Genomic DNA, 24,758 nt, shown 5'->3' on the forward strand with positions numbered 1-24,758 from the left:
AATATCTGCACCGCCATCTGTATGAACATTTAAATATCTACACCACCATCTGTATTAAGATGGAGATATCTACACCGCTATCTCCATAAACATGGAAATATCTACACCGCTATCTGTATAAACATGGAAATATCTACACCGCTATGTGTATAAACATGGAAATATCTACAATGATATCTGTATAAACATGGAAATATCTAAACAGCTACCTGTATAAACATGGAAATATCAGCACCGCTATCAGTATGAACATGGAAGTTTCTACACCGCCATCTGTATGAAGATGGAAATATCTACACCGCTAACTGTATGAACATGGCAATATGTACACGGCTATCTGTATGAACATGGAAATATCTACACCGCTATCTGTATGAACATGGAAATATCTACACCACTATCTGTATGAACATGGAAATATCTTCACCGCCATCTGTATGAACATGGATATATCTACACAGCCATCTGGATGAACGTGGAAATATCTACACCGCTATCTGTGTAAACATGCATACAACTTCACCGCTATCTGTATAAACATGGAAATATCTACACCGCTATCTTTATGAACATGGAAATATCTACACCGCTAACTGTTTGAACAGGGAAATATATACACCGCTATCTGCATGAAAATGGAAATATCTAAACCGCTATCTGTATGAAAATGGAAATACATACACCGCTATCTGTATGAACATGGAAATATCTACACCGCTATGTGTATAAACATGGAAATATCTACACCGCTATCTGTATAAACATGGAAATATCGACACCGCTATCTGTTTGAACATGGAAATATCTACACCGCTATCTGCATGAAAATGGAAATATCTACACGACTATCTGCATATAAATGGAAATATCTACACAGCTATCTCTTTGCACATGGAAATAACTACACCGCTATCTCTATAAACATGGAAATATCTACACCGCCATCTGTATGAACATGGAAATATCTACAACGCCATCAGAATTAAGAAGGAGATATCTACACCGCTATCTGTATAAACATGGAAATATCTACACCGCTATCTGTATGAACATGTAAATATCTACACCGCTATCTGTATAAACACGGCAATATATACACCGCTACCTGTATAAAAATGGAAGTATCAGCACCGCTATCGGTATGAACATGGCAATATCTACACGGCTATCTGTATGAACATGGAAATATCTACACCGCTATCTGTATAAACATGGAAATATCTACACCGCTATCTTTATGAACATGGAAATATCTACACGGCTAACTGTTTGAACAGGGAAATATATACACCGCTATCTGCATGAAATCGGAAATATCTACAGAGCTTTCTGCTTATACATGGAAATACCTACACAGCTATCTCTTTACACATGGAAATAACTACACCGCTATCTGTATGAACATGGAAATATCTACACCGCCATCTGTATGAACATGGAAATATCTGCACCGCCATCTGTATGAACATTTAAATATCTACACCGCCATCTGTATTAAGATGGAGATATCTACACCGCTATCTGCATAAACATGGAAATATCTACACCGCTATCTGTATAAACATGGAAATATCTACACCGCTATGTGTATAAACATGGAAGTATCTACACTGCTATCTGTATAAACATGGAAATATCTACACCGCTACCTGTATAAACATGGAAATATCAGCACCGCTATCAGTATGAACATGGAAGTTTCTACACCGCCATCTGTATGAACATGGAAATATCTTCACCGCCATCTGTATGAACATGGAAATATCTGCACCGCCATCTGTATGAACATATAAATATCTACACCACCATCTGTATTAAGATGGAGATATCTACACCGCTATCTGTATAAACATGGAAATATCTACACCGCTACCTGTATAAACATGGAAATATCAGCACCGCTATCAGTATGAACATGGAAGTTTCTACACCGCCATCTGTATGAACATGGAAATATCTTCACAGCCATCTGTATGAACATGGATATATCTACACAGCCATCTGGATGAACATGGAAATATCTGCACCGCTATCTGTATGAACATGGAAATATCTACACCGCTATCTGTATGAACATGGATATATCTACACAGCCATCTGGATGAACATGGAAATATCTACACCGCTATCTGTTTAAACATGCATATATTTTCACCGCTATCTGTATAAACTTGGAAATATCTACACTGCTATCTTTATGAACATGGAAATATCTACACCGCTAACTGTTTGAACAGGGAAATATATACACCGCTATCTGCATGAAAATGGAAGTGTCTACACAGCTATCTGCATATACATGGAAATATCTACACAGCTATCTCTTTACACATGGAAATAACTACACCGCTATCTGTATGAACATGGAAATATCTACACAGCCAACTGGATGAACATGGAAATATCTACACCACTATCTGTATGAACATGGAAATACATACACCGATATCTGTATGAACATGGAAATATCTACACCGCTATCTGTATGAACATGGAAATATCTACACCGCTATCTGTATGAACATGGAAATATCTACACCACTATCTGTATAAACATGGAAATAGCTACACAGCCATCTGGATGAACATGGAAATATCTACACCACTAACTGTATGAACATGGAAATACATACACCGCTATCTGTATGAACATGGAAATAACTACACCGCTATCTGTACGAACATGGAAATATCTACACCGCTATCTGTATGAACATGGATATATCTTCACCGCCATCTGTATGAACATGGATATATCTACACAGCCATCTGGATGAACATGGAAATATCTGCACCGCTATCTGTATGAACATGGAAATATCTACACCGCTATCTGTATGAACATGGATATATCTACAGAGCCATCTAGATGACATGGAAATATCTACACCGCTATCTGTGTAAACATGCATACATCTTCACCGCTTTCTGTATAAACATGGAAATATCTACACTGCTATCTTTATGAACATGGAAATATCTACACCGCTAACTGTTTGAACAGGGAAATATATACAACGCTATCTGCCTGAAAAGGGAAATGTCTACACAGCTATCTGCATATACATGGAAATATTTACACAGCTATCTCTTTACACATGGAAATAACTACACCGCTATCTGTATGAACATGGAAATATGTACACCGCCATCTATATGAACATGGAAATATCTGCACCGCCATCTGAATGAACATATAAATATCTACACCGCCATCTGTATTAAGATGGAGATATCTACACCGCTATCTGTATAAACATGGAAATATCTACACCGCTATGTGTATAAACATGGAAATATCTACACCGCTATATGTATAAACATGGAAATATCTACACCGCTACCTGTATAAACATGGAAATATCAGCACCGCTATCAGTATGAACATGGAAGTATCTACACCGCCATCTGTATGAACATGGAAATAACTTCACCGCCATCTGTATGAACATGGAAATATCTGCACTGCCATCTGTATGAACATATAAATATCTACACCGCCATCTGTATTAAGATGGAGATATCTACACGCTATGTGTATAAACATGGAAATATCTACACCGCTATATGTATAAACATGGAAATATCTACACCGCTACCTGTATAAACATGGAAATATCAGCACCGCTATCAGTATGAACAAGGAAATATCTTCAACGCCATCTCTATGAACATGGATATGTCTACACAGCCGTCTGGATGAACATGGAAATATCTACACCGCTATCTGTATGAACATGGAAATATCTACACCGCTATCTGTGTAAACATGCATACATCTTCACCGCTATCTGTATAAACATGGAAATATCCACACCGCTATCTGTATGAACATGGAAATATCTACACCGCTCTCTGTTTGAACATGGAAATATCTACACCGCTATCTGCATGAAAATGGAAATATCTACACAGCTATCTGCATATACATGGAAATATCTACACAGCTATCTCTTTGCACATGGAAATAACTACACCGCTATCTCTATAAACATGGAAATATCTACACCACCATCTGTATGAACATGGAAATATCTACACCGCGATCTGTATGAACATATAAATATCTACACCGCCATCTGTATTAAGAAGGAGATATCTACACCGCTATCTGCATAAACATGGAAATATCTACACCGCTATCTGTATGAACATGGAAATATCTACACCGCTACCTGTATAAACACGGAAATATGTACACCGCTACCTGTATAAACATGGAAGTATCAGCACCGCTATCGGTATGAACGTGGCAATATGTACACGGCTATCTGTATGAACATGGAAATATCTACACCGCTATCTGTATGAACATGGAAATATCTACACCACTATCTGTATGAACATGGAAATAGCTACACAGCCATCTGGATGAACATGGAAATATCTACACCGCTATCTGTATGAACATGGATATACCTACACAGCCATCTGGATGAACATGGAAATATCAACACCGCTATCTGTATGAAAATGGAAATACATACACCGCTATCTGTATGAACATGGAAATATCTACTCCGCTATCTGTATGAACATGGAAATATCTACACCGCTATCTGTATGAACATGGAAATATCTTCACCGCCATCTGTATGAACATGGATATATCTACACAGCCATCTGGATGAACATGGAAATATCTGCACCGCTATCTGTATGAACATGGAAATATCTACACCGCTATCTGTATGAACATGGATATATCTACACAGCCATCTGGATGAACATGGAAATATCTACACCGCTATCTGTTTAAACATGCATACATCTTCACCGCTATCTGTATAAACTTGGAAATATCTACACTGCTATCTTTATGAATATGGAAATATCTACACCGCTAACTGTTTGAACAGGGAAATATATACACCGCTATCTGCATGAAAATGGAAGTGTCTACACAGCTATCTGCATATACATGGAAATATCTACACAGCTATCTCTTTACACATGGAAATAACTACACCGCTATCTGTATGAACATGGAAATATCTACACAGCCAACTGGATGAACATGGAAATATCTACACCACTATCTGTATGAACATGGAAATACATACACCGATATCTGTATGAACATGGAAATATCTACACCGCTATCTGTATGAACATGGAAATATCTACACCGCTATCTGTATGAACATGGAAATATCTACACTGCTATCTGTATGAACATGGAAATATCTTCACCGCCATCTGTATGAACATGGATATATCTACACAGCCATCTGGATGAACGTGGAAATATCTACACCGCTATCTGTGTAAACATGGAAATATCTACACCACTATCTTTATGAACATGGAAATATCTACACCGCTAACTGTTTGAACAGGGAAATATATACACCGCTATCTGCATGAAAATGGAAATATCTACACCGCTATCTGTATGAAAATGGAAATACATACACCGCTATCTGTATGAACATGGAAATATCTACACCGCTATCTGTATAAACACGGCAATATATACACCGCTACCTGTATAAACATGGAAGTATAAGCACCGCTATCGGTATGAACATGGCAATATCTACACGGCTATCTGTATGAACATGGAAATATCTACACCGCTATCTGTATAAACATGGAAATATCTACACCGCTATCTTTGTGAACATGGAAATATCTACACCGCTAACTGTTTGAACAGGGAAATATATACACCGCTATCTGCATTAAAACGGAAATATCTACAGAGCTATCTGCTTATACATGGAAATACCTACACAGCTATCTCTTTACACATGGAAATAACTACTCCGCTATCTGTATGAACATGGAAATATCTACACCGCCATCTGTATGAACATGGAAATATCTGCACCGCCATCTGTATGAACATTTAAATATCTACACCACCATCTGTATTAAGATGGAGATATCTACACCGCTATCTCCATAAACATGGAAATATCTACACCGCTATCTGTATAAACATGGAAATATCTACACCGCTATGTGTATAAACATGGAAATATCTACAATGATATCTGTATAAACATGGAAATATCTAAACAGCTACCTGTATAAACATGGAAATATCAGCACCGCTATCAGTATGAACATGGAAGTTTCTACACCGCCATCTGTATGAAGATGGAAATATCTACACCGCTAACTGTATGAACATGGCAATATGTACACGGCTATCTGTATGAACATGGAAATATCTACACCGCTATCTGTATGAACATGGAAATATCTACACCACTATCTGTATGAACATGGAAATATCTTCACCGCCATCTGTATGAACATGGATATATCTACACAGCCATCTGGATGAACGTGGAAATATCTACACCGCTATCTGTGTAAACATGCATACAACTTCACCGCTATCTGTATAAACATGGAAATATCTACACCGCTATCTTTATGAACATGGAAATATCTACACCGCTAACTGTTTGAACAGGGAAATATATACACCGCTATCTGCATGAAAATGGAAATATCTAAACCGCTATCTGTATGAAAATGGAAATACATACACCGCTATCTGTATGAACATGGAAATATCTACACCGCTATGTGTATAAACATGGAAATATCTACACCGCTATCTGTATAAACATGGAAATATCGACACCGCTATCTGTTTGAACATGGAAATATCTACACCGCTATCTGCATGAAAATGGAAATATCTACACGACTATCTGCATATAAATGGAAATATCTACACAGCTATCTCTTTGCACATGGAAATAACTACACCGCTATCTCTATAAACATGGAAATATCTACACCGCCATCTGTATGAACATGGAAATATCTACAACGCCATCAGAATTAAGAAGGAGATATCTACACCGCTATCTGTATAAACATGGAAATATCTACACCGCTATCTGTATGAACATGTAAATATCTACACCGCTATCTGTATAAACACGGCAATATATACACCGCTACCTGTATAAAAATGGAAGTATCAGCACCGCTATCGGTATGAACATGGCAATATCTACACGGCTATCTGTATGAACATGGAAATATCTACACCGCTATCTGTATAAACATGGAAATATCTACACCGCTATCTTTATGAACATGGAAATATCTACACGGCTAACTGTTTGAACAGGGAAATATATACACCGCTATCTGCATGAAATCGGAAATATCTACAGAGCTTTCTGCTTATACATGGAAATACCTACACAGCTATCTCTTTACACATGGAAATAACTACACCGCTATCTGTATGAACATGGAAATATCTACACCGCCATCTGTATGAACATGGAAATATCTGCACCGCCATCTGTATGAACATTTAAATATCTACACCGCCATCTGTATTAAGATGGAGATATCTACACCGCTATCTGCATAAACATGGAAATATCTACACCGCTATCTGTATAAACATGGAAATATCTACACCGCTATGTGTATAAACATGGAAGTATCTACACTGCTATCTGTATAAACATGGAAATATCTACACCGCTACCTGTATAAACATGGAAATATCAGCACCGCTATCAGTATGAACATGGAAGTTTCTACACCGCCATCTGTATGAACATGGAAATATCTTCACCGCCATCTGTATGAACATGGAAATATCTGCACCGCCATCTGTATGAACATATAAATATCTACACCACCATCTGTATTAAGATGGAGATATCTACACCGCTATCTGTATAAACATGGAAATATCTACACCGCTACCTGTATAAACATGGAAATATCAGCACCGCTATCAGTATGAACATGGAAGTTTCTACACCGCCATCTGTATGAACATGGAAATATCTTCACAGCCATCTGTATGAACATGGATATATCTACACAGCCATCTGGATGAACATGGAAATATCTGCACCGCTATCTGTATGAACATGGAAATATCTACACCGCTATCTGTATGAACATGGATATATCTACACAGCCATCTGGATGAACATGGAAATATCTACACCGCTATCTGTTTAAACATGCATATATTTTCACCGCTATCTGTATAAACTTGGAAATATCTACACTGCTATCTTTATGAACATGGAAATATCTACACCGCTAACTGTTTGAACAGGGAAATATATACACCGCTATCTGCATGAAAATGGAAGTGTCTACACAGCTATCTGCATATACATGGAAATATCTACACAGCTATCTCTTTACACATGGAAATAACTACACCGCTATCTGTATGAACATGGAAATATCTACACAGCCAACTGGATGAACATGGAAATATCTACACCACTATCTGTATGAACATGGAAATACATACACCGATATCTGTATGAACATGGAAATATCTACACCGCTATCTGTATGAACATGGAAATATCTACACCGCTATCTGTATGAACATGGAAATATCTACACCACTATCTGTATAAACATGGAAATAGCTACACAGCCATCTGGATGAACATGGAAATATCTACACCACTAACTGTATGAACATGGAAATACATACACCGCTATCTGTATGAACATGGAAATAACTACACCGCTATCTGTACGAACATGGAAATATCTACACCGCTATCTGTATGAACATGGATATATCTTCACCGCCATCTGTATGAACATGGATATATCTACACAGCCATCTGGATGAACATGGAAATATCTGCACCGCTATCTGTATGAACATGGAAATATCTACACCGCTATCTGTATGAACATGGATATATCTACAGAGCCATCTAGATGACATGGAAATATCTACACCGCTATCTGTGTAAACATGCATACATCTTCACCGCTTTCTGTATAAACATGGAAATATCTACACTGCTATCTTTATGAACATGGAAATATCTACACCGCTAACTGTTTGAACAGGGAAATATATACAACGCTATCTGCCTGAAAAGGGAAATGTCTACACAGCTATCTGCATATACATGGAAATATTTACACAGCTATCTCTTTACACATGGAAATAACTACACCGCTATCTGTATGAACATGGAAATATCTGCACCGCCATCTGAATGAACATATAAATATCTACACCGCCATCTGTATTAAGATGGAGATATCTACACCGCTATCTGTATAAACATGGAAATATCTACACCGCTATGTGTATAAACATGGAAATATCTACACCGCTATATGTATAAACATGGAAATATCTACACCGCTACCTGTATAAACATGGAAATATCAGCACCGCTATCAGTATGAACATGGAAGTATCTACACCGCCATCTGTATGAACATGGAAATAACTTCACCGCCATCTGTATGAACATGGAAATATCTGCACTGCCATCTGTATGAACATATAAATATCTACACCGCCATCTGTATTAAGATGGAGATATCTACACGCTATGTGTATAAACATGGAAATATCTACACCGCTATATGTATAAACATGGAAATATCTACACCGCTACCTGTATAAACATGGAAATATCAGCACCGCTATCAGTATGAACAAGGAAATATCTTCAACGCCATCTCTATGAACATGGATATGTCTACACAGCCGTCTGGATGAACATGGAAATATCTACACCGCTATCTGTATGAACATGGAAATATCTACACCGCTATCTGTGTAAACATGCATACATCTTCACCGCTATCTGTATAAACATGGAAATATCCACACCGCTATCTGTATGAACATGGAAATATCTACACCGCTCTCTGTTTGAACATGGAAATATCTACACCGCTATCTGCATGAAAATGGAAATATCTACACAGCTATCTGCATATACATGGAAATATCTACACAGCTATCTCTTTGCACATGGAAATAACTACACCGCTATCTCTATAAACATGGAAATATCTACACCACCATCTGTATGAACATGGAAATATCTACACCGCTATGTGTATAAACATAGAAATATCTACACCGCTATCTGTATAAACATGGAAATATATACACCGCTACATGTATAAACATGGAAATATCAGCCCCGCTATCTGTATGAACATGGAAATATCTACACTGCCATCTGTATGAACATGGAAATATCTTCACCGCCATCTGTAGGAACATGGATATATCTACACAGCCATCAGTATGAACATGGAAATATCTACACCACTATCTGTATGAACATGGAAATATCTACACCGCTATCTGTATGAACATGGAAATATCTTCACCGCCATCTGTAGGAACATGGATATATCTACACAGCCATCTGTATGAACATGGAAATATCTACACCGCTATCTGTATGAACATGGAAATATCTACACCGCTATCTGTATGAACATGGAAATATCTTCACCGCCATCTGTATGAACATGGATATGTCTACACAGCCATCTGTATGAACATTTAAATATCTACACCGCCATCTGTATTAAGATGGAGATATCTACACAACTATCTGCATAAACATGGAAATATCTACACCGCTATCTGTATAAACATGGAAATATCTACACCGCTATGTGTATAAACATGGAAATATCTACACCGCTATCTGTATAAACATGGAAATATCTACACCGCTACCTGTATAAACATGGAAATATCAGCACCGCTATCAGTATGAACATCGAAGTTTCTACACCGCCATCTGTATGAACATGGAAATATCTTCACCGCCATCCGTAAGAACATGGAAATATCTGCACCGCCATCTGTATGAACATATAAATATCTACACCGCCATCTGTATTAAGATGGAGATATCTACACCGCTATCTGTATAAACATGGAAATATCTACACCGCTATCTGTATAAACATGGAAATTTCTACACCGCTATCTGCATAAACATGGAAATATCTACACCGCTACCTGTATAAACATGGAAATATCACTACCGCTATCTGTATGAACATGGAAATATCTACACAGCCGTCTGTATGAACATGGAAATATCGTCACCGCCATCTGTATGAACATGGATATATCTACACAGCCATCTGTATGAACATGGAAATACCTTCACCGCCATCTGTATGAACATGGATATGTCTACACAGCCGTCTGGATGAACATGGAAATATCTACACCGCTATCTGTGTAAACATGCATACATCTTCACCGCTGTCTGTATAAACATGGAAATATCTACACCGCTATCTGTATGAACATGGAAATATCTACACCGCTATCTGTTTGGACATGGAAATATCTACACCGCTATCTGCATGGAAATGGAAATATCTACACGACTATCTGCATATAAATGGAAATATCTACACAGCTATCTCTTTGCACATGGAAATAACTACACCGCTATCTCTATAAACATGGAAATATCTACACCGCCATCTGTATGAACATGGAAATATCTACACCGCCAGCAGAATTAAGAAGGAGATATCTACACCGCTATCTGTATAAACATGGAAATATCTACACCGCTATCTGTATGAACATGGAAATATCTACACCGCTATCTGTATAAACATGGAAATATCTACACCGCTATCTGTATAAACATGGAAATATCTACACCGCTATCTTTATGAACATGGAAATATCTACACCGCTAACTGTTTGAACGGGGAAATATATACACCGCTATCTGCATGAAAACGGAAATATCTACAGAGCTATCTGCTTATACATGGAAATACCTACACAGCTATCTCTTTACACATGGAAATAACTACACCGCTATCTGTATGAACATGGAAATATCTACACCGCAATCTGTATGAACATGGAAATATCTGCACCGCCATCTGTATGAACATTTAAATATCTACACCGCCATCTGTATTAAGATGGAGATATCTACACCACTATCTGCATAAACATGGAAATATCTACACCGCTATGTGTATAAACATGGAAATATCTACACCGCTATCTGTATAAACATGGAAATATCTACACTGCTACCTGTATAAACATGGAAATATCATCACCGCTATCTGTATGAACATGGAAATATCTACACCGCCATCTGTATGAACATGGAAAAATCTTAACCGCCATCTGTATGAACATGGATATATCTACACAGCCATCTGTATGAACATGGAAATATCTTCACCGCCATCTGTATGAACATGGATATGTCTACACAGCCGTCTGAACATATAAATATCTACACCGCCATCTGTATTAAGAATGAGATATCTACCCCGCTATCTGTATAAACATGGAAATATCTACACCGCTATCTGTATGAACATGGAAATATCTGCACCACCATCTGTATGAACATATAAATATCTACACCGCCATCTGTATTAAGAATGAGATATCTACACCGCTATCTGTATAAACATGGAAATATCTACACCGCTATCTGTATGAACATGGAAATATCTACACCGCTACCTGTATAAACACGGAAATATGTACACCGCTACCTGTATAAACATGGAAGTATCAGCACCGCTATCGGTATGAACATGGCAATATCTACACGGCTATCTGTATGAACATGGAAATATCTACACCGCTATCTGTATGAACATGGAAATATCTACACCACTATCTGTCTGAACATGGAAATAGCTACACAGCCATCTGGATGAACATGGAAATATCTACACCGCTATCTGTATGAACATGGATATATCTACACAGCCATCTGGATGAACATGGAAATATCTACACAGCTATCTGTATGAACATGGAAATACGTACACCGCTATCTGTATGAACATGGAAATAACTACACTGCTATCTGTATGAACATGGAAATATCTACACCGCTATCTGTATGAACATGGATATATCTTCACCGCCATCTGTATGAACATGGATATATCTACACAGCCATCTGGATGAACATGGAAATATCTGCACCGCTATCTGTATGAACATGGAAATATCTACACCGCTATCTGTATGAACATGGATATATCTACAGAGCCATCTGGATGAACATGGAAATATCTACACCGCTATCTGTGTAAACATGCATACATCTTCACCGCTTTCTGTATAAACATGGAAATATCTACACTGCTATCTCTATGAACATGGAAATATCTACACCGCTAACTGTTTGAACAGGGAAATATATACACTGCTATCTGCATGAAAATGGAAATGCCTACACAGCTATCTGCATATACATGGAAATATCTACACAGATATCTCTTTACACATGGAAATAACTACACCGCTATCTGTATGAACATGGAAATATCTACACCGCCATCAGTATGAACATGGAAATATCTCCACCGCCATCTGAATGAACATATAAATATCTACACCGCCATCTGTATTAAGATGGAGATATCTACACCGCTATCTGTATAAACATGGAAATATCTACACTGCTATGTGTATAAACATGGAAATATCTACTCCGCTATATGTATAAACATGGAAATATCTACAGCGCTACCTGTATAAATATGGAAATATCAGCACAGCTATCAGTATGAACATGGAAGTATCTACACCGCCATCTGTATGAACATGGAAATACCTTCACCGCCATCTGTATGAACATGGAAATATCTGCACCACCATCTGTATGAACATATAAATATCTACACCGCCATCTGTATTAAGATGGAGATATCTACACGCTATCTGTATAAACATGGAAATATCTACACCGCTATGTGTATAAACATGGAAATATCTACACTGCTATCTGTATAAACATGGAAATATCTACACCGCTACCTGTATAAACATGGAATTATCAGCACCGCTATCTGTATAAACATGGAAATACCTACACCGCTATGTGTATAATCATGGAAATATCTAAACCGCTATCTGTATAAACAAGGAAATATCTACACTGCTACCTGTATAAACATGGATATATCAGCACCGCTATCTGTATGATCATGGAAATATCTACACCGCTTCTGTATGAACATGGAAAAATCTTCACCGCCATCTCTATGAACCTGGATATATCTACACAGCCATCTGTATGAACAAGGAAATATCTTCACCGCCATCTGTATGAACATGGATATGTCTACACAGCCGTCTGGATGAACATGGAAATAACTACACCACTATCTGTATAAACATGGAAATATCTACACCGCCATCTGTATGAACATGGAAATATCTACACCGCAATCTGTATTAAGAAGGAGATATCTACACCGCTATCTGTATAAACATGGAAATATCTACACCGCTATCTGTATGAACATGGAAATATCTACAACGCTCTCTGTATAAACACGGAAATATGTACACCGCTACCTGTATAAACATGGAAGTATCAGCACCGCTATTGGTATGAACATGGCAATATCTAAACGGCTATCTGTATGAACATGGAAATATCTACACCGCTATCTGTATGAACATGGAAATATCTTCACAGCCATCTGTATGAACATGGATATATCTAAAACAGCCATCTGGATGAACATGGAAATATCTACACCGCTCTCTGTATGAACATGGAAATATCTACACCGCTATCTGTATGAACCTGGAAATATCTACACAGACATATGCAAGAACACGGAAATATCTACACCGCTATCTGTATGAACATGGAAATACATGCACCGCTATCTGTATGAACATGGAAATATCTAAACCGCTATCTCTATGAACATGGAAATATCTACACCGCTATCTGTATGAACATGGAAATATCTTCACCACAATCTGTATGAACGTGGATATATCTACACAGCCATCTGGATGAACATGGAAATATCTACACCGCTATCTGTTTAAACATGCATACATTTTCACCGCTATCTGTATAAACATGGAAATATCTACGCCGCTATCTTTATGAACATGGAAATATCTGCACCGCTTTCTGTTTGAACATGGAAATATATACAGTGCTATCTGCTTGAAAATGGAAATATCTACACAACTATCTGCATATAAATGGAAATATCTACACAGCTATCTCTTAGCACATGGAAATAGCTACACCGCTATCTCTATAAACATGGAAATATCTACACCGCCATCTGTATGAACATGGAAATATCTACACCGCCATCTGTATTAAGAAGGAGATATCTACACCGCTATCTGTATTAACATGGAAATATCTACACCGCTATCTGTATTAACATGGAAATATCTACACCGCTATCTGTATAAACACGGAAATATGATCACTGCTACCTGTATAAACATGTAAGTATCAGCACAGCTATCGGTATGAACATGGCAATATCTACACGGCTATCTGTATGAACATGGAAATATCTACACCGCTATCTGTATGAACATGGAAATGTCTTCACCGCCATATGTATGAACATGGATATATCTACACAGCCATCTGGATGAATATGGAAATATATACACCGCTATCTGTATGAACATGGAAATATCTACACCGCTATCTGTATGAACATGGGAATATCTACACAGCCATCTGGATGAACATGGAAATATCTACACCGCTATCTGTATGAACATGGAAATACATACACCGCTATCTGTATGAACATGGAAATATCTACACCGCTATCTGTATGAACATGGAAATATCTACACCACTATCTGTATGAACATGGAAATATCTACACCGCTATCTGCATGAACATGGAAATACCTTCACTGCCATCTGTATGAACATGGATATATCTACACAGCCATCTGGATGAACGTGGAAATACATACACCGCTATCCGTGTAAACATGCATACAACTTCACCGCTATCTGTATAAACATGGAAATATCTACACCGCTATCTTTATTAACATGGAAATATCTACACGGCTAACTGTTTGAACAGGGAAATATATACACCGCTATCTGCTTAAAAATGGAAATATCTACACCGCTATCTGTATGAACATGGAAATATCAACACCGCTATCTGTATGAACATGGAAATATCTACAACGCTATCTGTATGAACATGGAAATATCTACACCGCTATCTGTATGAACATGGAAATACCTTCACCGCCATCTGTATGAACATGGATATATCTACACAGCCATCTGGATGAACATGGAAATATCTGCACCGCTATCTGTATGAACATGGAAATATCTACACCGCTATCTGCATGAACATGGATATATCTACACAGCCATCTGGATGAACATGGAAATATCTACACCGCTATCTGTGTAAACATGCATACAGCTTCACCGCTATCTGTATAAACATGGAAATATCTACACCGCTATCTTTATGAACATAGAAATATCTACACCGCTAACTGTTTGAACAGGGAAATGTATACACCGCTATCTGCATGAAAATGGAAATATCTACACAGCTATCTGCTTATACATGGAAATATCTACACAGCTATCTCTTTACACATGGAAAAAAATACACCGCTATCTGTATGAACATGGAAATATCTACACCGCCATCTGTATGAACATGGAAATACCTGCACCGCCATCTGTATGAACATATAAATATCTACACCGCCATCTGTATTAAGTTGGAGATATCTACACCACTATCTGCATAAACATAGAAATAACTACACCGCTATCTGCATAAACATGGAAATATCTACACCTCAATGTGTATAAACATGGAAATATCTACACCGCTATCTGTAAAAACATGGAAATATCTACACCGCTACATGTATAAACATGGAAATATTAGCACAGCTATCTGTATGAACATGGAAATATCTACACCGCCATCTGTATGAACATGGAAATATCTTCACCGCCATCTGTAGGAACATGGATATATCTACACAGCCATCTGTATGAACATGGAAATATCTACACTGCTATCTGTATGAACATGGAAATATCTTCACCGACATCTGTATGAACATGGATATATCTACACAGCCATCTGGATAAACATGGAAATATCTACACCGCTATCTGTATGAACATGGAAACATCTACACCGCTATCTGTGTAAACATGCATACATCTTCACCGGTATCTGTATAAACATGGAAATATCTACACCGCTATCTGTGCGAACATGGAAATATCTACACCGCTACCTGTTTGAACATGGAAGTATCTACACCGCTATCTGCATGAACATTTAAATATCTACACAGCCATCTGGATGAACATGGAAATATCTACACCGCTATATGTATGAACATGGAAATACATACACCGCTATCTGTATGAACATGGAAATATCTACACCGCTATCTGTATGAACATGGAAATATCTACACCGCTATCTGTATGAACATGGAAAAATCCTCACCGCCATCTGTATGAACATGGATATATCTACACAGCCATCTGGATGAACATGGAAATATCTGCACCGCTATCTGTATGAACATGGAAATATCTACACCGCTATCTGTATGAACATGGAAATATCTACACCACTATCTTTATGAACATGGAAATGTCTACACCGCTATGTGTATAAACATGAAAATATCTACACCGCTATCTCTTTGAACATGGAAATTTCTACACCGCTATCTGCATGAAAATGGAAATATCTACACAGCTATCTGCATATACATGGAAATATCTACACATCTATCTCTTTAAACATGGAAATAACTACACCGGTATCTCTATAAACATGGAAATATCTACACCGCTATCTGTATGAACATGGAAATATCCACACCGCCGTCTGTATGAACATGGAAATATCGTCACCGCCATCTGTATGAACATGGATATATCTACACAGCCATCTGTATGAACATGGAAATATCTTCACCGCCATCTGTATGAACATGGATATGTCTACACAGCCGTCTGGATGAACATGGAAATATCTACACCGCTATCTGTGTAAACATGCATACACCTTCACCGCTATCTGTATAAACATGGAAATATCTACACCGCTATCTGTATGAACATGGAAATATCTAAACCGCTATCTGTTTGAACATGGAAATATCTACACCGCTATCTGCATGAAAATGGAAATATCTACACGACTATCTGCATATAAATGGAAATATCTACACAGCTATCTCTTTGCACATGGAAATAACTACACCGCTATCTCTATAAACATGGAAATATCTACACCGCCATCTGTATGAACATGGAAATATCTACACCGCCATCAGAATTAAGAAGGAGATATCTATACTGCTATCTGTATAAACATGGAAATATCTACACCGCTAACTGTATGAACATGGAAACATCTACACCGCTATCTGTATAAACATGGCAATATGTACACCGCTACCTGTATAAACATGGAAGTATCAGCACCGCTATCGGTATGAACATGGCAATATCTACACGGCTATCTGAATGAACATGGAAATATCTACACCGCTATCTGTATAAACATGGAAATAACTACACCGCTATCTTTATGAACATGGAAATATCTACACCGCTAACTGTTTGAACAGGGAAATATATACACCGCTTTCTGCATGAAAACGGAAATATCTACAGAGCTATCTGCTTATACATGGAAATACCTACAAAGCTATCTCTTTACACATGGAAATAACTACACCGCTATCTGTATGAACATGGAAATATCTACACCGCCATCTGTATGAACATGGAAATATCTGCACCGCCATCTGTATGAACATTTAAATATCTACACCGCCATCTGTATTAAGATGGAGATATCTACACCACTATGTGCATAAACATGGAAATATCTACACCGCTATCTGTATAAACATGGAAATATCTACACCGCTATGTGTATAAACATGGAAATATCTACACTGCTATCTGTATAAACATGGAAATATCTACACCGCTACCTGTATAAACATGGAAATATCAGCACCGCTATCAGTATGAACATGGAAGTTTCTACACCGCCATCTGTATGAACATGGAAATATCTTCACCGCGATCCATACGAACATGGAAATATCTGCACCGCCATCTGTATGAACATATAAATATCTACACCGCCATCTGTATTAAGATGGAGATATCTACACCGCTATCTGTATAAACATGGAAATATCTACACCGCTATGTGTATAAACATGGAAATATCTACACCGCTACCTGTATAAACATGGAAGTATCAGCACCGCTATCGGTTGGAACATGGCAATATCTACACGGCTATCTGTATGAACATGGAAATATCTACACCGCTATCTGTATGAACATGGAAATATCTACACCTCTATCTGTATGAACATGGAAATAGCTACACAGCCATCTGGATGAACATGGAAATATCTACACCGCTATCTGTATGAACATGGATATATCTACACAGCCATCTGGATGAACATGGAAATATCTACACCGCTATCTGTATAAACATGGAAATATCTACACCGCTACCTGTATAAACATGGAAATATCAGCACCGCTATCTGAATGAACATGGAAATATCTACACCGCCGTCTGTATGAACATGGAAATATCGTCATCGCCATCTGTATGAACATGGATATATCTACACAGCCATCTGTATGAACATGGAAATATCTTCACCGCCATCTGTATGAACATGGATATGTCTACACAGCCGTCTGGATGAACATGGAAATATCTACACCGCTATCTGCGTAAACATGCATACTTCTTCACCGGTATCTGTATAAACATGGAAATATCTACACCGCTATCTGTATGAACATGGAAATATCTACACCGCTATCTGTTTGAACATGGAAATATCTACACCGCTATCTGCATGAAAATGGAAATATCTACACAACTATCTGCATATAAATGGAAATATCTACACAGCTATCTCTTTGCACATGGAAATAACTACACCGCTATCGATATAAACATGGAAATATCTACACCGCCATCTGTATGAACATGGAAATATCTACACCGCAATCTGTATTAAGAAGGAGATATCTACACCGCTATCTGTATAAACATGGAAATATCTACACCGCTATCTGTATGAACATGGAAATATCTACAACGCTCTCTGTATAAACACGGAAATATGTACACCGCTACCTGTATAAACATGGAAGTATCAGCACCGCTATTGGTATGAACATGGCAATATCTAAACGGCTATCTGTATGAACATGGAAATATCTACACCGCTATCTGTATGAACATGGAAATATCTTCACAGCCATCTGTATGAACATGGATATATCTAAAACAGCCATCTGGATGAACATGGAAATATCTACACCGCTCTCTGTATGAACATGGAAATATCTACACCGCTATCTGTATGAACCTGGAAATATCTACACAGACATATGGAAGAACACGGAAATATCTACACCGCTATCTGTATGAACATGGAAATACATGCACCGCTATCTGTATGAACATGGAAATATCTAAACCGCTATCTCTATGAACATGGAAATATCTACACCGCTATCTGTATGAACATGGAAATATCTTCACCACAATCTGTATGAACGTGGATATATCTACACAGCCATCTGGATGAACATGGAAATATCTACACCGCTATCTGTTTAAACATGCATACATTTTCACCGCTATCTGTATAAACATGGAAATATCTACGCCGCTATCTTTATGAACATGGAAATATCTGAACCGCTTTCTGTTTGAACATGGAAATATATACAGTGCTATCTGCTTGAAAATGGAAATATCTACACAACTATCTGCATATAAATGGAAATATCTACACAGCTATCTCTTTGCACATGGAAATAGCTACACCGCTATCTCTATAAACATGGAAATATCTACACCGCCATCTGTATGAACATGGAAATATCTACACCGCCATCTGTATTAAGAAGGAGATATCTACACCGCTATCTGTATTAACATGGAAATATCTACACCGCTATCTGTATTAACATGGAAATATCTACACCGCTATCTGTATAAACACGGAAATATGATCACTGCTACCTGTATAAACATGTAAGTATCAGCACAGCTATCGGTATTAACATGGCAATATCTACACGGCTATCTGTATGAACATGGAAATATCTACACCGCTATCTGTATGAACATGGAAATGTCTTCACCGCCATATGTATGAACATGGATATATCTACACAGCCATCTGGATGAATATGGAAATATATACACCGCTATCTGTATGAACATGGAAATATCTACACCGCTATCTGTATGAACATGGGAATATCTACACAGCCATCTGGATGAACATGGAAATATCTACACCGCTATCTGTATGAACATGGAAATACATACACCGCTATCTGTATGAACATGGAAATATCTACACCGCTATCTGTATGAACATGGAAATATCTACACCACTATCTGTATGAACATGGAAATATCTACACCGCTATCTGTATGAACATGGAAATACCTTCACTGCCATCTGTATGAACATGGATATATCTACACAGCCATCTGGATGAACGTGGAAATACATACACCGCTATCTGTGTAAACATGCATACAACTTCACCGCTATCTGTATAAACATGGAAATATCTACACCGCTATCTTTATTAACATGGAAATATCTACACGGCTAACTGTTTGAACAGGGAAATATATACACCGCTATCTGCTTAAAAATGGAAATATCTACACCGCTATCTGTATGAACATGGAAATATCAACACCGCTATCTGTATGAACATGGAAATATCTACACCGCTATCTGTATGAACATGGAAATATCTACACCGCTATCTGTATGAACATGGAAATACCTTCACCGCCATCTGTATGAACATGGATATATCTACACAGCCATCTGGATGAACATGGAAATATCTGCACCGCTATCTGTATGAACATGGAAATATCTACACCGCTATCTGCATGAACATGGATATATCTACACAGCCATCTGGATGAACATGGAAATATCTACACCGCTATCTGTGTAAACATGCATACAGCTTCACCGCTATCTGTATAAACATGGAAATATCTACACCGCTATCTTTATGAACATAGAAATATCTACACCGCTAACTGTTTGAACAGGGAAATGTATACACCGCTATCTGCATGAAAATGGAAATATCTACACAGCTATCTGCTTATACATGGAAATATCTACACAGCTATCTCTTTACACATGGAAAAAAATACACCGCTATCTGTATGAACATGGAAATATCTACACCGCCAACTGTATGAACATGGAAATACCTGCACCGCCATCTGTATGAACATATAAATATCTACACCGCCATCTGTATTAAGTTGGAGATATCTACACCACTATCTGCATAAACATGGAAATAACTACACCGCTATCTGCATAAACATGGAAATATCTACACCGCAATGTGTATAAACATGGAAATATCTACACCGCTATCTGTAAAAACATGGAAATATCTACACCGCTACATGTATAAACATGGAAACATTAGCACCGCTATCTGTATGAACATGGAAATATCTACACCGCCATCTGTATGAACATGGAAATATCTTCACCGCCATCTGTAGGAACATGGATATATCTACACAGCCATCTGTATGAACATGGAAATATCTACACTGCTATCTGTATGAACATGGAAATATCTTCACCGACATCTGTATGAACATGGATATATCTACACAGCCATCTGGATAAACATGGAAATATCTACACCGCTATCTGTATGAACATGGAAACATCTACACCGCTATCTGTGTAAACATGCATACATCTTCACCGGTATCTGTATAAACATGGAAATATCTACACCGCTATCTGTGCGAACATGGAAATATCTACACCGCTACCTGTTTGAACATGGAAGTATCTACACCGCTATCTGCATGAACATTTAAATATCTACACAGCCATCTGGATGAACATGGAAATATCTACACCGCTATATGTATGAACATGGAAATACATACACCGCTATCTGTATGAACATGGAAATATCTACACCGCTATCTGTATGAACATGGAAATATCTACACCGCTATCTGTATGAACATGGAAAAATCTTCACCGCCATCTGTATGAACATGGATATATCTACACAGCCATCTGGATGAACATGGAAATATCTGCACCGCTATCTGTATGAACATGGAAATATCTACACCGCTATCTGTATGAACATGGAAATATCTACACCACTATCTTTATGAACATGGAAATGTCTACACCGCTATGTGTATAAACATGGAAATATCTACACCGCTATCTCTTTGAACATGGAAATTTCTACACCGCTATCTGCATGAAAATGGAAATATCTACACAGCTATCTGCATATACATGGAAATATCTACACATCTATCTCTTTAAACATGGAAATAACTACACCGGTATCTCTATAAACATGGAAATATCTACACCGCCATCTGTATGAACTTGGAAATATCCGCACCGCCATCTGAATGAACATATAAATATCTTCACCGCCAACTGTATGAAGAAGGATATATCTACACCGCTATCTGTATAAACATGGAAATATCAGCACCGCTACCTGTATGAACATGGAAATATCTACACCGCTATCTGTATAAACATGGAAATATGTACACCGCTACCTGTATAAACATGGATGTATCAGCACCGCTATCGGTATAAACATGGCAATATCTACACAGCTATCTGCATATACATGGAAATATCTACAAAGCTATCTATTTACACATGGAAATAACTACACTGCTATCTCTATAAACATGGAAATATCTACACCGCCATCTGTATGAACATGGAAATATCTGCACCGACATCTGTATGAACATATAAATATCTACACCGCCATCTGTATTAAGATGGAGATATCTACACCGCTATCTGTATAAACTTGGAAATATCTACACCGCTATCTGTTAAAACATGGAAATATCTACGCCGTTTTCTGTATAAACAAGGAAATATCTACCCTGCTACCTGTATAAACATGGAAATATCAGCACCGCTATCTGTATGATCATGTAAATAGCTACACAGCCATCTGGATGAACATGGAAATATCTACACCACTATCTGTATGAACATGGAAATAGCTACACTGCTATCTGTATGAACATGGAAATATCTACACCGCTATCTGTATAAACATGGAAATATCTACACCGCTATCTGTATGAACATGGAAATATCTTCACCGCCATCTGTATGAACATGGATATATCTACACAGCCATCTGGATGAACATGGAAATATCTACACCGCTATCTGTATGAACATGGAAATATCTACACAGCCTTCTGGATGAACTTGAAAATATCTACACCGCTATCTGTGTAAACATGCATACATCTTCACCGCTATCTGTATAAACATGGAAATATCTACCCCGCTACCTGTATAAACATGGATATATCTACACCGCTATCTCTATGAACATGGAAATATCCACACCGCTATCTGTATGAACATGGAAATAGCTACACCGCTATCTGTATGAACATGGAAATATCTACACCACTATCTGTATGAAAATGGAAATATCTACACCGGTATCCGTTTGAACAGGGAAGTATATACACCGCTATCTGCTTGAAAATGGAAATATCTACACAGCTATCTGCATATACATGGGAAAATCTACACAGCTATCTCTTTACACATGGAAATAACTAAACCGCTATCTGTATGAACATGGAAATATATTCACTGCCATCTGTATGAACATGGAAATATCTGCACCGCCATCTGTATGAACATATAAATATCTACACCGCCATCTGTATTAAGATGGAGATATCTACACCGCTATCTGTATAAACTTGGAAATATCTACACCGCTATCTGTATAAACATGGAAATATGTACACCACTATCTGTATAAACATGGAAATGTCTACACCGCTACCTGTATAAACATGGAAATATCAGCACCGCTATCTGTATGAACATGTAAATATCTACACCGCTATCTCTATGAACATGGAATTATCTACACCGCTATCTGTATGAACATGGAAATATCTACACCGCCATCTGTATGAACATGGAAATATCTACACCGCCATCTGTATTAAGAAGGAGATATCTACACCGCTATCTGTATAAACATGGAAATATCTACACCGCTATCTGTATGAACATG

Source organism: Gorilla gorilla, chromosome 5 (genome assembly GCF_029281585.2).
Source record: "Gorilla gorilla gorilla isolate KB3781 chromosome 5, NHGRI_mGorGor1-v2.1_pri, whole genome shotgun sequence".
In the NCBI taxonomy this organism is placed as follows: domain Eukaryota; kingdom Metazoa; phylum Chordata; class Mammalia; order Primates; family Hominidae; genus Gorilla; species Gorilla gorilla.